The sequence below is a fragment of the Bos indicus genome, chromosome 7 (genome assembly GCF_029378745.1).
Source record: "Bos indicus isolate NIAB-ARS_2022 breed Sahiwal x Tharparkar chromosome 7, NIAB-ARS_B.indTharparkar_mat_pri_1.0, whole genome shotgun sequence".
In the NCBI taxonomy this organism is placed as follows: Eukaryota; Metazoa; Chordata; class Mammalia; order Artiodactyla; family Bovidae; genus Bos; species Bos indicus.
The window spans coordinates 93,264,255-93,278,831 of record NC_091766.1 but is presented as its reverse complement, the minus strand read 5'-3'; the positions used below and the strand labels follow the sequence as shown (position 1 = coordinate 93,278,831).

Here is a 14,577-nt window from a genome sequence, read left to right as displayed (position 1 = left end):
ACTCAAACTCAGGAGGAGGGGATCCTTTTGTTGCTTTGTAATGGAATTTCCATTTGGTTCCTTATTGTAAATTTTATGTGTTTCTTGAGAATTCCTGCATTTTTGTTCAATGTGAATATATTTTAAGACATTAAGCATAGTTGTAATAGCTCTTTAATTCTTTCTTGTCTAATGATTCCAACAATGAGTTAGCTTGGGATCAGTCTGTATCTCTTAAGGGACTTGTCTTTTCTTTTAAGAATAGGTAACTCTGTTTGGGGGAAGGCTTCAAGACCACCCTTATATTCAGAGATTAATTAGGAGAACTCACACAGCTCATCACATAATTGTACTCACAGCTCAGATTATAGTTATGTACTCTGTGTGTGTGCATGTCTGTGTGTGTGTGTGTAAGGAAATCTCATTATAAGAATGTGGGAATATATCTTAAAGCCTACTAACCATATTCAATATACCAAGTTCCAGTGAATATTGGGAAGTAGATACATTTCTGAGGATATTTGGGAATAATCATGTTGGCCACAAGAGACATAAGTGTATAAAGGATTAGAACAAGAAGAGATCAGACTAAAATTTGTGCTTAAAGAAGTAACTGTGGAGAACTAGGAATAAAAGAGTTCAGACTTGAGATGTAAACTGGTAGAGAAAGTTCATAAAAGTACCAAGAAGAGACTGAAGAATTACTCAGTCCTATTAAATAATATTCCAATAAGGAGGTACCCTTTCCAACTTGAAAACATGATTTTAACATGATGATAGTTTCTCTTATTTATATACATACCTATATGTGTGTGTGTATGTGTGTGTTAACATATGACTTCTACACTGAATATGTAGCACTTGGGGTTGGGGGAAATAAGCAGAAATTTCAAACCTGTTTTGTCAAATATTTTTTTTTACCCCTAGATTATACGCTAGTCTTGCATTATGGCTTTTCTGTTTACATTAGGATGTTTTGGAATGTCTCAATTTTAGATATTTAAACATCTAATATGATCTAAACTACTTTAAATATTTTCTATTCATTGCTTCTATTCATTGTTTTCTGTTCATTCCTCCTTATTCTTCTTTTCTAGGGTCTTCCACACTTTTTCTGCCTTCTTTGATGTCCTCTAAATGAACATTTATAAGATTCCAGTTTCCATCCTGTCTTAATATATCAATTCAAACTTTCCTTTTTTTTGGATGATCTAAAAAGGTTGCTCTAGGATTTGCAATATACATTTATAATTTACCTAAGTCCACATTCCAATAACACAATAATGCTTCATGAGTACTAAAAATACAAAGTATTTTCAATTTCTCCCTCCAGTCCTTGGTAGCACTGCCGTCATTCATTTCACTTATGCATAAGCTATAATCACAGACTACAATGTTCACATTACCTTGAATAGTGCTATCTGTTACATCAACTAAGGAAAGTTTAAAAAAAAAAGATTTATTATAATTTATTCCTTCTCATAAACTCTTTAGGTGGATCCAAATTTCTGATCTGTAACATTTCTCTTTCAAGAACTTCTTTTAACATTTCTTCCAGGGCAAATCTTCTGGTGACAATTTCCCTCCATTTTTGTCTGAGAAAGTCTTTATTTTTCCTCTATTTCTAGGGGTAATTTCACTGGATATCAAATTCTATGTTGGTGTTTTATTCTTTCAAGTCTAAATATATCATTCCATTGTCTACTTGCATAGTTTCTGGAAAAAAAGTTTAAAAACTCACATCTTTTTTTTTTCCCTCTGTAGGCAGCATTATTTTCTTCCCTGACTTCTTTCAAAATTTTCTCATAGATTTTGATTTTCTAATGTTTGATTATATATGCCCAAGTGTAAATTTTTTTTTACTATTTATCTAGTTTAGACTCCTCTAAGTTCTTGGATCTGTGGATTTTAGTGTGTCAATAATTTTGAAAAATTGTGTCATTACTTCAAATAGTTCCTTTTTATTTCTTTCTCCCTTCTTTTTCTAGTATTTGCATTAGGCACACACTAAACTTTTTGTAATTTTCCCACTTTCTTGGGTATTCTGTTTCATCTTTTTGATTCCTTTTTCTTTTTTTGTTTTTCAGTTTTGGAAGTTTCTTTTGACATACCCTCAACCTAGATTCCTTCCTTGTTTGTGTTCAGTCTACTTATGAGTCAGACTGCCAGAAGTATTTTTCATTTCCGTTCCTATGTTTTAGATTTCTACCATTTCCTTTTGAATCTTTCTTAACATTTTCATCTCTCTGCTTCCTGTTCCCTTCTTTTGCTGCATGAAGTCCACTTTCCTTCCACTTCGAAGGTTAGGGTGGTCTGGAGTAGAGCAGTTTCATTCCACTAGGCTGGTAAGCACGTGGTTGGTTAGGGTCTGGTAAAACAGTTTCCCTTAAAGGCAGGCTTTGTTAAGGAAAATAGAGAGCTCTGGGCATATTTCAAAATGGTCACTTTTCCTCTCCCACTGTCAGAAGAGACTTTTTCTCTGACTTTCAGTGTGGCTCCTGGAGGTAACAGTCACAAAAGTGTTCTACCTTCCTTCCCACAACCAATGAAACCATTTGGGAGTCTTGATTCTCAAACCAGTCCGTGAGTTTCAACGCCTAGAGTAGTCCACAGTGTTGCTGTTTAGCCACTGTGTCCTACTCTTTGCGACCCCATGGACTGCAGCATGCCAGGCTCCCCTGTCCTTCACTATCCCCTGAAAGAAAGAAAAAGAAAGTGAAGTCGATCAGGCACGTCCAACTCTTTGTGACTGTATGGACTGTAGCCTATCAGGCTTTTCCGTCCATGGGATTTTCCAGGCAAAGGTACCGGGGTAGGTTGCAATTTCCTTCTTCAGGGGATCTTTCGGACCCAGGGAACGAACCCAGGTCTCCTGCATTGCAGGGAGACGCTTTACCCTCTGAGCCACAGGGAAGATTCCCACTATCCCCTGGAGTTTGCTCAAATTCATGTACACTGAGATGGGATGCAATCTAATCTTCTCATCTGCTGCCGTTCCCTTCTCCTTTTGCCTTCAATCTTTCCCAGCATCAGGATTTTTTTTACAATGAGTCAGCTCTTCCTATCAGGTGGCCATAGTATTGGTGTTTCAGTCATTACAATGATTATTCAGGGTTGATTTCCTTTAGGATTGACTGGTTTAATCTCCTTGCTGTCCAGGGGACTCTCAAGAGTCTTCTCCTTCTCCAGCACCACCATTCAAAAGCATCAGCTTTTCAGTGCTCAGCCTTCTTTTATGGCCCAACTCTCACATCCATACATGACTACTAGAAAAACCATAGCTTTTTCTATGTGGACCTTTGTTGGCATAGTGATGTCTCTGCTTTTTACTATGCTGTCTAGCTTTCCTTCCAAGAAGCAAGTGTCTTTTAATTTCGTGGCTGCAGTCACCATCATAGTGATTTTGGAAACCCCCAAAATAAAATCTGTCACTGCTTCCACTTTTTCCCCTTCCATTTGCCATGAAATGATGGGTCCAGATACCATGACCTTAGTTTTTGAATGTTGATTTTTCCATGTCTGGCTCTGTTGCTTCTTGTACTGCATACAGGTTTCTCAGGAGACAGTTAAGGTGGTACGGTATTCACATCTCTTTAAGAAATGTTCACAGTTTGTTGTAATCCACAAGGTCAAAGGCTTTAGTATAGTCAATGAAGGAAATGTTTTTTCTGGAATCCCCTTGCTTTCTCCGTGATCCAACTAATGTTGGCAATTTGATCTCTGGTTCCTCAACCTTGTCTAAACTCAGCTTGTATATCTGGAAATTCTCAGTTCACATACTGCTGAAGCTGAGATTGAATGATTTTGAGCATAACTTTATTACCATGTGAAATGAGTGCATTTGTATGGTAGTTTGAACATTCTTTGGCATTGCCCTTTTTGGGATTAGAATGAAAACTGACCTTTCCCACAGCTGAGATTTCCAAATGTGCTGACATATTGAGTGCGGCACTTTAAAAGCATCTTCTTTTAGGATTTTAAATAGCTCACCTGGACGGTGACCTTCTGCCAATTCATCTATTACAATTTAAAGTGTTCTACCCATACTGACTTCTGCTTCCTGTTCAGTTCACTCACGCAGTCGTGTCCAACTCTTTGCAACCTCATGGACTGCAGCACACCAGGCCTCCCTGTCCATCACCACCTCCCAGAGTTTACTCTAACTCATGTCCATTGAGTTGGTGATGCCATCCAACCATCTCATCCTCTGACGTCCCCTTTTCTTCCTGCCTTCAATCTTTCCCAGCATCAGGGTCTTTTCCAGTGAGTCAGTTCTTCACATCAGGTGGCCAAAGTGTTACAAATTCAGCCTCAGCATTAGTCCTTCCAGTGAATATTCAGGACTGATTTCCTTTAGGATTCAATGGTTGTATCTCCTTGCAATCCAAGGGACTCTCAAGAGTCTTCTCCAACACCATGGTTCAAAAGCATCAATTCTTCTGCACTCAACTTTCCTTATAGTCCAACTCTCACGTCCATACATGACTACTGGGAAAACCATAGCCTTGACTAGAGGGACCTTTGTTGGCAAAGTAATGTCTCTGCTTTTTAATATGCTGTCTAGGTTGGTCATAACTTTTCTTCCAAGGAGCAAGTCCCTTTTAATTTCATGGCTGCAGTCACCATCTGCAGTGATTTTGGAGCCCCCCAAAATAAAGTCTGTCACTGTTTCCCCATCTATTTGCCATGAGGTGATGGGACCAGATGCCACGAGCTTAGTTTTCTGAATGTTGAGCTTTAAGCCAACTTTTTCACGCTCCTCTTTCACTTTCATCAAGAGGCCCTTTAGTTCTTCTTTGCTTTCTGCCATAAGGGTGGTATCATCTGCATATCTGAGGTTACTGATATTTCTCCCAGCAATCTTGATTCCAACTTGTGCTTTTCCAGCCCAGCGTTTCTCATGATGTATTCTGCATATAAGTTAAATAAGCAGGGTGACAATAAACAGCCTTGACATACTCCCTTTCTTATTTGGAACCAGTCTGTTGTTCCATGTCCAGTTCTAACTGTTGCTTCTAGACCTGCATCAAAAGGCAGATCAGGTGGTCTGGTATTCCCATCTCTTTCAGAAATTTCCACAGTTCATTGTGATCCACACAGTCAAAGGCTTTGGCATAGTCAATAAAGCAGAAATAGATGTTTTTCTGGAACTCTCTTGCTTTTTCAATGATCTAACGGATGTTGGCAATTTGACCTCTGGTTCCTTTGCCTTTTCTAAATCCAGCTTCGACATCTGGAAGTTCACGGTTCACGTATTGCTGAAGCCTGGCTTGGAGAATTTTGAGCATTACTTTACTAGCGTGTGAGATGAGTGCAATTGTGCAGTAGTTTGAGCATTCTTTGGTATTGCCTTTCTTAGCTCTTGGAATGAAAACTGACGTTTTTCATTCCTGTGGCCACTGCTGAGTTTTCCACATTTACTGGCATATTGAGTGCAGCACTTTCATAGCATCATCTTTTAGGATTTGAAATAGCTCAACTGAAATTCCATCACCTCCACTAGCTTTGTTCGTAGTGATGCTTCCTAAGGCCCCCTTGACTTTGCATTCCAGGATGTCTGGCTCTAGGTGAGAGATCATACCATTGTGATTATCTGGGTTGTTAAGCTCTTTTTTGTACAGTTCTTCTGTGTATTCTTGCCACCTCTTCTTAATATCTTCTGCTTCTGTTATGTCCATACCATTTCTATCCTTTATTGTGTCCATCTTTGCATGAAAATTTCCCTTGGTATCTTCCATTTTCTTAAAGAGATCTCTAGTCTTTCCAGTTCTGTTGTTTTCCTCTATTACTTTGCACTGATCACTGAGGAAGGCTTTCTTATCTCTCCTTGCTATTCTTTGCTACTTGAATGCTACTCTGCATTCAAATGGGTATATCTTTCCTTTTCTTTGCTTTTCACTTCTCTTCTTTTCACAGCTATTTGTAAAGCCTCCTCAGACAGCCATTTTGCTTTTCTGCATTTCTTTTCCTTGGGGATGGTCTTCATCACTGCCTCCTGTACAATGTCATGAACCTCCATCCATAGTTCTTCAGGCTCTCTGTCTATCAGATCTAATCCCTTGAATCTATTTGTCATTTCCACTGTATAATCATAAGGGATTTGATTTAGGTCATACCTGAATGGACTAGTGGTTTTCCCTACTTTCTTCAATTTAAGTTTGAATTTGGCAATAAGTAGTTCATGCTCTGAGCCACACTCAGCTCCTGGTCTTGTTTTTGCTGACTGTGTAGAGCTTCTCCATCTTTGGGTGCAAAGAATATAATCAATCTGATTTCAGTATTGACCATCTGGGGATGTCCATGTGTAGAGTCTTCTCTTGTGTTGTTGTAAGAGGGTGTTTGCTCTGTTCAGTGCGATCTCTTGGGAAAACTCTGTTAGGCTTTTCCCTGCTTCATTCTGTACTCCAAGGCCAAATTTGCCTGTTACTCCAGGTGTTTCTTGACTTCCTACTTTTGCATTCCAGTCCCCTATAATAAAAAGGACATCTTTTTTGGGTGTTAGTTCTAGAAGATCTTGTAGGTGTTCATAGAACCATTCAACTTCAGCTTCTTTAGCATTACTCGTGGGGGCATAGACTTGGATTACTGTGATACTGAATGGTTTGTCTTGGAAATGAACAGTGATCATTCTGTCATTTTTGAGATTGCATCCAAGTACTGCATTTTTTACTGTTTTGTTGACTATGATGGCTACTCCATTTCTTCTAAGGGATTCTTGCCCACAGTAGTAGATATAATGGTCATCTGAGTTAAATCCACCCCTCCAGCCCATTTTAGTTTGCTGATTCCTAAAATGTCGGCATTCACTCTTGCCATCTCCTGTTTGACCACTTCCAATTTGTCTTGATTCACGGACCTAACATTCCAGGTTCCTAGGCAATATTGCTTTTTACAGCATTGGACTTTGCTTCTATCACCAGTCACATTCAGAACTGGGTGTTGTTTTTGCTTTGGCTCTGTCTCTTCATTCTTTCTGGAGTTATTTCTCCACTGATCTCCAGTAGCATATTGGGCACCTACCGAACTGGGGAGTTCATCTTTCAGTGTCCTATCTTTTTACCTTTTCAAACTGTTCATGGGGTTCTCAAGGAAAGAATGATGAAGTGGTTTGCCATTCCCTTCTTTAGTGGACCACATTTTGTCAGAACTCTCCACCATGACCGACTGTCTTGGGTGGCCCTATGTGGCATGGTTCATAGTTTCATTGAGTTAGACAAGGCATGGTTCATGTGATCAGATTGGTTAGTTTTGGTGACTGTGGTTTCCAGCCTGTCTGCCCTCTGATTGAGAAGGATAAGAGGTTTATGGAAGATTCCTGATGGGAGAGACTGACTGAGGGGGAATCGGATCTCTGATGGATCCATGTTCAGTGAATCTTTAATCCAATTTTATGTTGATAGGTGGGGCTGTGTTCCCTGCCTTTTATTTACCTGAGGCCAAACTATGGTGGAGGTAATGAAGATAATGGCGACCTCCTTCAAATGGTCCCATGCATTCACTGCTACACTCAGTGCCCCCAACCCTGCAGCAGGCCACCACTGACCTGTGCCTCTGCTTGAGACTCCTGGACACTCACGGGGAAGTCTGGGTCAGTCTCTTGTGGGGCCACTGCTCCTTTCTCCTGGGTCCTGGTTCACACAAGGTTCTGTTTGTGCCCTCGAAGAGTCTATTTCCCAGTCCTGTGTAAGTTCTGGCAGCTCTATGGTGGGTTAATGGCGACCTCCTCCAAGAAGGCTTATGCCATACCTGGATCTGCTGCATCCAGAGCCCCTGCCCCTGTGGCAGGCCACTGCTGACCATACCTCGTCAGGAGACACTCAAACATGGTTCTGGCTCAGTCTCTGTGGGGTCTCTGGGTCCTGGTGTGCATAGGTTTGTTGGAGCCCTCTAAGTGTCTCTGGCAGGAATGGAGTTTGATTTCTGTTAAGCTATGCTTTTCTTTAACTACTTTCCTGTCTTTTTAATTTGAGGCGTAATAGTTTTCTGACTTCAATTCTCTAAAGGATCTAAAAAGAGCTGTTGAATTTAGGTTTTAGGCTTTTCTTTCTTGTCGTGAGGATAAGAATGCTGATTTTCAAGCTTCAAACTCTTTACATATTGGACTGGAAATCTCTAATTCACTCTAAACTGTGTTCTTTCCAATCATACTCCTGACTCACAAATATGGCTGGAAGGAAGGGAAAATTGTTTTGTCTCACCTTCTGCACCTTTTACTTCTATATGTTCCACACTTATTCTGTTACTTTGAGGTCCTTCAATGTCACCTCATGAGTGGGAAGAAAAGGCTGTCATAGACTGTGACCATGCTTCCCTCAGTAAAAATGTCCAGGTGCTGGTGTTTTCTGTCATCAAGTACTTTTGTACATTTTGTTCTGGAGGTTCACCCAAGTCCAGGAATTCCAACACTGCCATTCTCTGATACATGGGACAGATGCTCCAGCCAATATCTCTAACTTTCCATGCAGTCCCTCTTCTTGCAGCTTACTTCACACAACCTTATGCTACTGACTTGTTTGTTCCTTTCTGCTAGAGTTACTTCTCTCCCTTTCTTCAAAATAATTCTATCCTAGAGTTTGTGTCTCTCCATAAAGATACAGGAAATCCTAAGCCCCATACCTCAGAATGTGACCTTACTTGGAATAAAGTCATCAGATAGGTAATCAGGTTAAAATGAGGTCACTGGGATGGGCCCTTATTTAATATGACTGACGTCCCTATAATAAGGAAATTTGGACACAGAGACAGCACACAGAGAGAATCTCATGTGAAACTAAAGAGATTGGGGTGATGTAGCTACAAGGCAAGGGGCATCAAAGATTGCCAGCATCCCTGTAGAAGCAAGGGAGAGGCAAGGAACAAATTCTTCCTTGTAGCCCTTGGAAGGAACCAACATTGGATGTACTTTGGTCTCAGACTTCTAACCTCCAGAGCTGTGAGGCAATACATTTCCAGTGTTTAAGCCACCTGGTTTTAGGTACTTTCTTATGGCAGCCCTAGCAAATGAAAACACCTAGCCACGTACCAACATGTCTACTAGTTGCTGGGAAAACTTAACAGTTATTATCTCTGTACTCTGTCAATGAAGAATACCAAGTCTCTTGTCTTCCAAGCAAGAGTTGGTAAATCATGTTTAGCATTGTCTTTTCCAAAACTCCAAATTATTGGCCAAGTTCCCATGCCTCACTCCAAAACTATTTCTTACCACCTTTTTCTTCAACAGCAGCTTGGGGTGGCCCAGTGTCAGATCATTCAGGATCTTATGGATGTATGAAAACAACTTTGGATTTTAATTTTAGTAGAGAACATCTTAAATGTTTTGAATAGGGAAGGAACAGATTCTAATTTTCTTTTTAAATGGATTTCTACAGTTGCCAATTGGAGACTAGATTGTACAGAGGTAAGAATAGAAGCATTTAGAACAGTCACTTTGAACACCCATTGAGGACCAATGTAGAAGTTGTAGAAGTGGTAAGAACTGGTTAGATTTAGGATACCTTTTGAAGACAGAGCAAACCTATATGCAGGTCAGTAAGCAACAGTTAGAACTGGACATGGAACAACAGACTGGTTCCAAATAGGAAAAGCAGTACGTCAAGGCTGTATATTGTCACCCTGCTTATTTAACTTATATGCAGAATACATCATGAGAAACGGTGGGCTGGAAGAAGCACAAACTGGAGTCAAGATTGCCGGGAGAAATATCAATAACCTCAGATATGCAGATGACACCACCTTTATGGCAGAAAGTGAAGAGGAACTAAAAAGCCTCTTGATGAAAGTGAAAGAGGAGAGTGAAAAAGTTGGCTTAAAGCTCAACATTCAGAAAACTAAGATCATGGCATCTGGTCCCATCACTTCTGGGGAAACAGATGGGGAAACAGTGGAAGCAGTCTCAGACTTTATTTTGTGGGGCTCCAAAATCACTGCAGATGGTGATTGTAGCCATGAAATTAAAAGACGCTTACTCCTTGGAAGAAAAGTTATGACCAACCTAGATAGCATATTGAAAAGCAGAGACATTACTTTGCCAACAAAGGTCCGTCTAGTCAAGGCTATGGTTTTTCCAGTAGTCATGTATGGATGTGAGAGTTGGACCGTGAAGAAAGCTGAGCGCCTAAGAGTTGATGCTTTTGAACTGTGGTGTTGGAGAAGAGTCTTGAGAGTCCCTTGGACTGAAAGGAGATCCAACCAGTCCATTCTGAAGGAGATCAGCCCTGGGTGTTCTTTGGAAGGACTGATGCTAAAGCTGAAACTCCAATACTTTGGCCACCTCATGCGAAGAGTTGACTCTTCATTGGAAAAGACTCTGATGCTGGGAGGGATTGGGGGCAAGAGGAGAAGGGGACGACAGAGGATGAGATAGCTGGATGGCATCACAGACTCGATGGAAGTGAGTTTGAGTGAACTCTGGGAGGTGGTGATGGACAGGGAGGCCTGGGGTGCTGCGATTCACGAGGTCGCAAAGAGTAGGACATGACTGAGCGACTCAACTGAACCGAACTGAACTGAACAGCCCAGGGAACCAACCCAGCGACCGCGCCCCGCCCACTTCCGGCCGGTCGCGGCCGTCGGCGTCGCGTGCGCGATGACGTTGCAGTCTCTAGCGGACCCCGGAAGTGCAACTTGAACTTGATCGGGGCGCGGATTCCCGAGAGGGAAAGTCATAACAACCGCACGAGGGAGTTCGACTGGCGAGCTGGAAGGCCACGCCTCCTCCCGCCTCCCCCCACAGCCCTGCAGCTGGGGGCAGAGTTCAGGTAGGACAAGCGTTTGCCGGCGTGCGAGCTCGCGGGGGGCAGGCCCGGGCAGGAGTCAAGAGGAAGAGGCCGGCCCCTTGATTCATCCTGGGCGGGGGTCGCTGCCGCCGGAGGGGGCCGGAGGGTACCCGGGAGCCAAGTTGTGGTTCCTGCGCACCCCTCTGCCTTCTGCCCGGGACCTCGCCGATGGGCAGCTTAACTCCTGCTATTTCCATTTTCGATGCGGGGCAGAACACGTGTGTTCCCTGGCTGAGTCTCCTTCCACTTGGAGACTGTAGCGTAATGGGCCTTCCTAAGCTTTCTCAGGTTGGGGGGTAGGGTGGAGGGGGATGCATTGCAGTTTTCTGGTTAAAGATTTTTCTACGAAAATTACCATCACCTGACAGACCTTTATCAGAAATCATTCGTTGCAGACGGAAGACTATGAAGTGCAGTTATAAAATGCTCTCAAAACTTGTAACTTGCACGAGCTCTGGTGGGACATTTCACTGGGATGCGTTCGTAATTGAAGACTTTTGACTTTGAAATAAAGTTAGGTATATTTTGGAGTCAGTCTTCTCTTTCCCTCATCCAGAGATTTAACATATTCGTCTAGAGCTCCGGAGTGTGTATTCGTTGTGCCAAGTAATTGGTTAGTTTTTGACTATCTTGCATTTGTCTATTTCCCCAAATCCTCTCAAAAGTTCCAAAGGGAAAAATCCTCTGGTTTTTCAGGCTACCATGTGCCTTATACCATTTACCAAAATGCGTGAAATATCCATTTCACGGTAACTTTTGTCTTAAAGCTTTGTTAGAGATACATTCTTCGTGTTTATTCTTTATCCCTCATTGCGAGAAACAGATACACTGTATTTATTTAATGTATTTAGAAAACGAACGTCAAAAGGGGACGACAGAGGATGAGATGGTTGGATGGCACCACCAACTCCATGGACATGAGTTTGAGCAAGCTCCGGGAGTTGGTGATGGACAAGGAAGCCTGGAGTGCTGCGTCCATTGGGTTGCCAAGAGTCAGACACGACTGAGGGACTGACTGAACTGAACTGAGTTAGAAAGTAAGTCAGGGAGCAGTTTTTTGACATGCTGCTACCAGGCTTCTATCTGACTCTTCAACTAAGTGTTCCTTCAACTTAAGGGTGAGCCTAAACCAGGGATACTGGATGTCTCTGAGGCAGTGGCTACTACAATGCTGGTACCAAAGTCAAGAGGGCAATATGACCTATGAAACTGTAAACATCTATCCAGTCATTCAATTAACAGATATTCATTGGCCACCTTCAGTGTGCTGGGTAGCGTTCTAGGTGCTGGGTTTCCAATAGCAAACGGAAGAGGCCATCTTTGTGTTGAAATTTACATTGTGGATAGAGAAGGACAATTAGCAAATAAATATGTCAGGTAGTGATAAGAGCTATGAAGAAAAATAAAGCACACTGAGGGGAGACAGAAGGATGGAGCATGCTCTTTTAAATAGGGTGGTCAGTGTCAGCCTCTTTGATAAGACGACTTTTGAGTTGAGATCTGGATGAAATCAGAAAGTGAGCTCTGGAGGTATGTGGTATGTGTTTCAGGCTAGGAAAAGAAATATATTTGGTATATCTTGAAATATCTTGGAATAGCAAGGATCTAGGCATGCAGTCATCAGTGTTTAAAATTCTCAAGAATATTTATTCAGTGATTTGTGTGACCATAAGTGATCTTTTTTATTGACAGCCTATTTTTCTCAGCTTTCCCCGACAGTCCTCTATGAGGAGAATCTGATGTCTCCAGATATGTAGAGATGTTTCCAGGCTCGCATTAGCATATTTACATAACTTGTCCTGTTTTAGGATCAAATTGGGTTTGTACAGTGGCCATGGGTAACTGAGTAGTGAGTGAAAAAAGCTAACTTATGTCAACTTTTCATTCTTTTTTCTCTAAAATTGTAGTAAAATACACATAACATAAAATCAGTCATTTTAACCATTTTTAAGTGTACACTTCAGTGGCATCAAGTATTAATACATTCACATTGTTATGTAGCTGTCACTACCATCCATTTCCAGAATTTTTTATCTTCCCCAAGCAAAACTCCATTCCCATTAAACATTTCCCATTCTCCCTCTTCTCAGCCCTGGGCAACCATTAGTCTACTTTCTTTCTCTCTGAATTTTGTTTCTGCTCTAGATATCTCATGTAAGTGGAACCATATGCCGTTTGTCCCTTTGTGACTGGCTTATTTTGTTCAGCATAGTGCCTTCAAAGTTCATGTATGGTGTAGCATGTTCAATGTTCTTCCTTTTTTAAGGCTGAATAATATTCTCTTGCATATATAGACTACAATTTGTTTATCTGTTCATTTGTCTGTGAATACTGTGTTGCTTCCACCTTTTGGCTATTGCGGATAATGCTGCTGTGAACACGAGTGTGCAAATATCTGTTTTAGTCTCCTGCTTTCATTTCTTTTGGTTATATACCCAGAAGTGGAAGCGTTGGATTATGTGCTAATTCTGTATGTAATTGTTTAGAAATTGCCATCCTGCTATCCACAATGGCTGCACTATTTTACCTTCCTACTGGCGGTGCAGAGGTTTCATTTTCTCTGCATCCTCACCAACAGTTCTCCATAGCCTCGCCAGACATATTTTCTCTCTTAAAAAAAAAAAATAATAATAATAGTCCTCCTAATGGGTATGAAGTAATACCTCAGTGGTTTTGATTTTCCTAATGATTGGTAATATTAAGTATCTTTTAATCTGCTTTTTGGCCATATTTTTATGTCCTTCTTTGGAGCACTGTTCATTCATTTCACGATCTATTTTTTGTTTGTTTGTTTTTGGCTGTGGCACACAGCTTGCAGCATCTCAGTTCCCCATCCAGGGACTGAACTCAGGCTATGGCAATGAAAGTCTGGAATTCTAACCACGAGGCCACCCAGGAACTCCCCTTAAGGTCTGATCTTAATAGAAAATTTTGCAGGTTTTTTGGCAAATTTTTTTAAGGGTTGAGAAAGCAGCCACCTTGTCTTCTGTTACTTTTTTAACCTTAAAATGCTATAATTATCAAAACTTAAATTCTCTATAGACCAAGTACCTGTAGTAATTCCAAACTTAGAAGTAAAAGAAACTGTGAAATACCTTTTATAACAATGAATGAACGTCTGGGTATCAGACTGTGATGAAAAGTTCTGAAAAGCCGAAGATCATCCTGACCTGCTTTGAGTCTTTTCTCTTTTTCTTTAGATGGGAAGGAATATATTGATCAGCTGACTGTGGCTTTGAAGTAGATCGCTCTTGTGTTGTTGTTTCTGGTAGCTGAGAAGAGCAGGAAACAAGAGAGAAAAATGATGAAGAAACAGAGAAAAGACGTGTTAGGTAGCAGTTGGATGTGGCTAGATGGAGAGTAGCAAAGGAGTTCAGTGACATTAAGGGACTAAGCCCTGGAACTGACAGGAGAAGACAGGGGACCTGGCAACAAAATGACAGAAAGTGATCCAGCTCCACAGACTGGAAGGGGCTGGGGACAGGGTGGGAGTGCAAATCACGGCTGCATTTCAGCCACACCTACTGTATACCAGGTCCAGTTCAGTCCAGTTCCAGTTCAGTCGCTCAGTCGTGTCCGACTCTTTGCAACCCCATGAATCACAGCACGCCGGGCCTCCCTGTCCATCACCAACTGTATGCTGCTGCTGCTGCTGCTAAGTTCCTTCAGTCGTGTCTGACTCTGTGCGACCCCATAGACGGCAGCCCACCAGGCTCCCCCGTCCCTGGGATTCTCCAGGCAAGAACACTGGAGTGGGTTGCCATTTCCTTCTCCAATGCAGGAAAGTGAAAAGTGAAAATGAAGTTGCTCAGTCGTGTCTGAC

The 14,577-nt window shown here is 41.6% G+C and overlaps 1 protein-coding gene across 3 annotated transcripts in view; it reads left to right on the top strand.

Moving 5' to 3' along the window:
- The first annotated feature begins 10,562 nt into the window (after positions 1-10,562).
- The window catches only part of ARB2A (ARB2 cotranscriptional regulator A), a 423,598-nt gene continuing 419,583 nt past the window's right edge, over positions 10,563-14,577 (top strand). For 2 of the 3 annotated variants that reach the window (XM_070794035.1, XM_070794036.1), the window contains exon 1: positions 10,563-10,736. The gene's annotated coding sequence lies outside the window, so the exon portion shown is untranslated. The remainder of the gene's footprint in view (positions 10,737-14,577) is intronic. The other variant, XM_070794037.1, reaches the window with a different exon arrangement.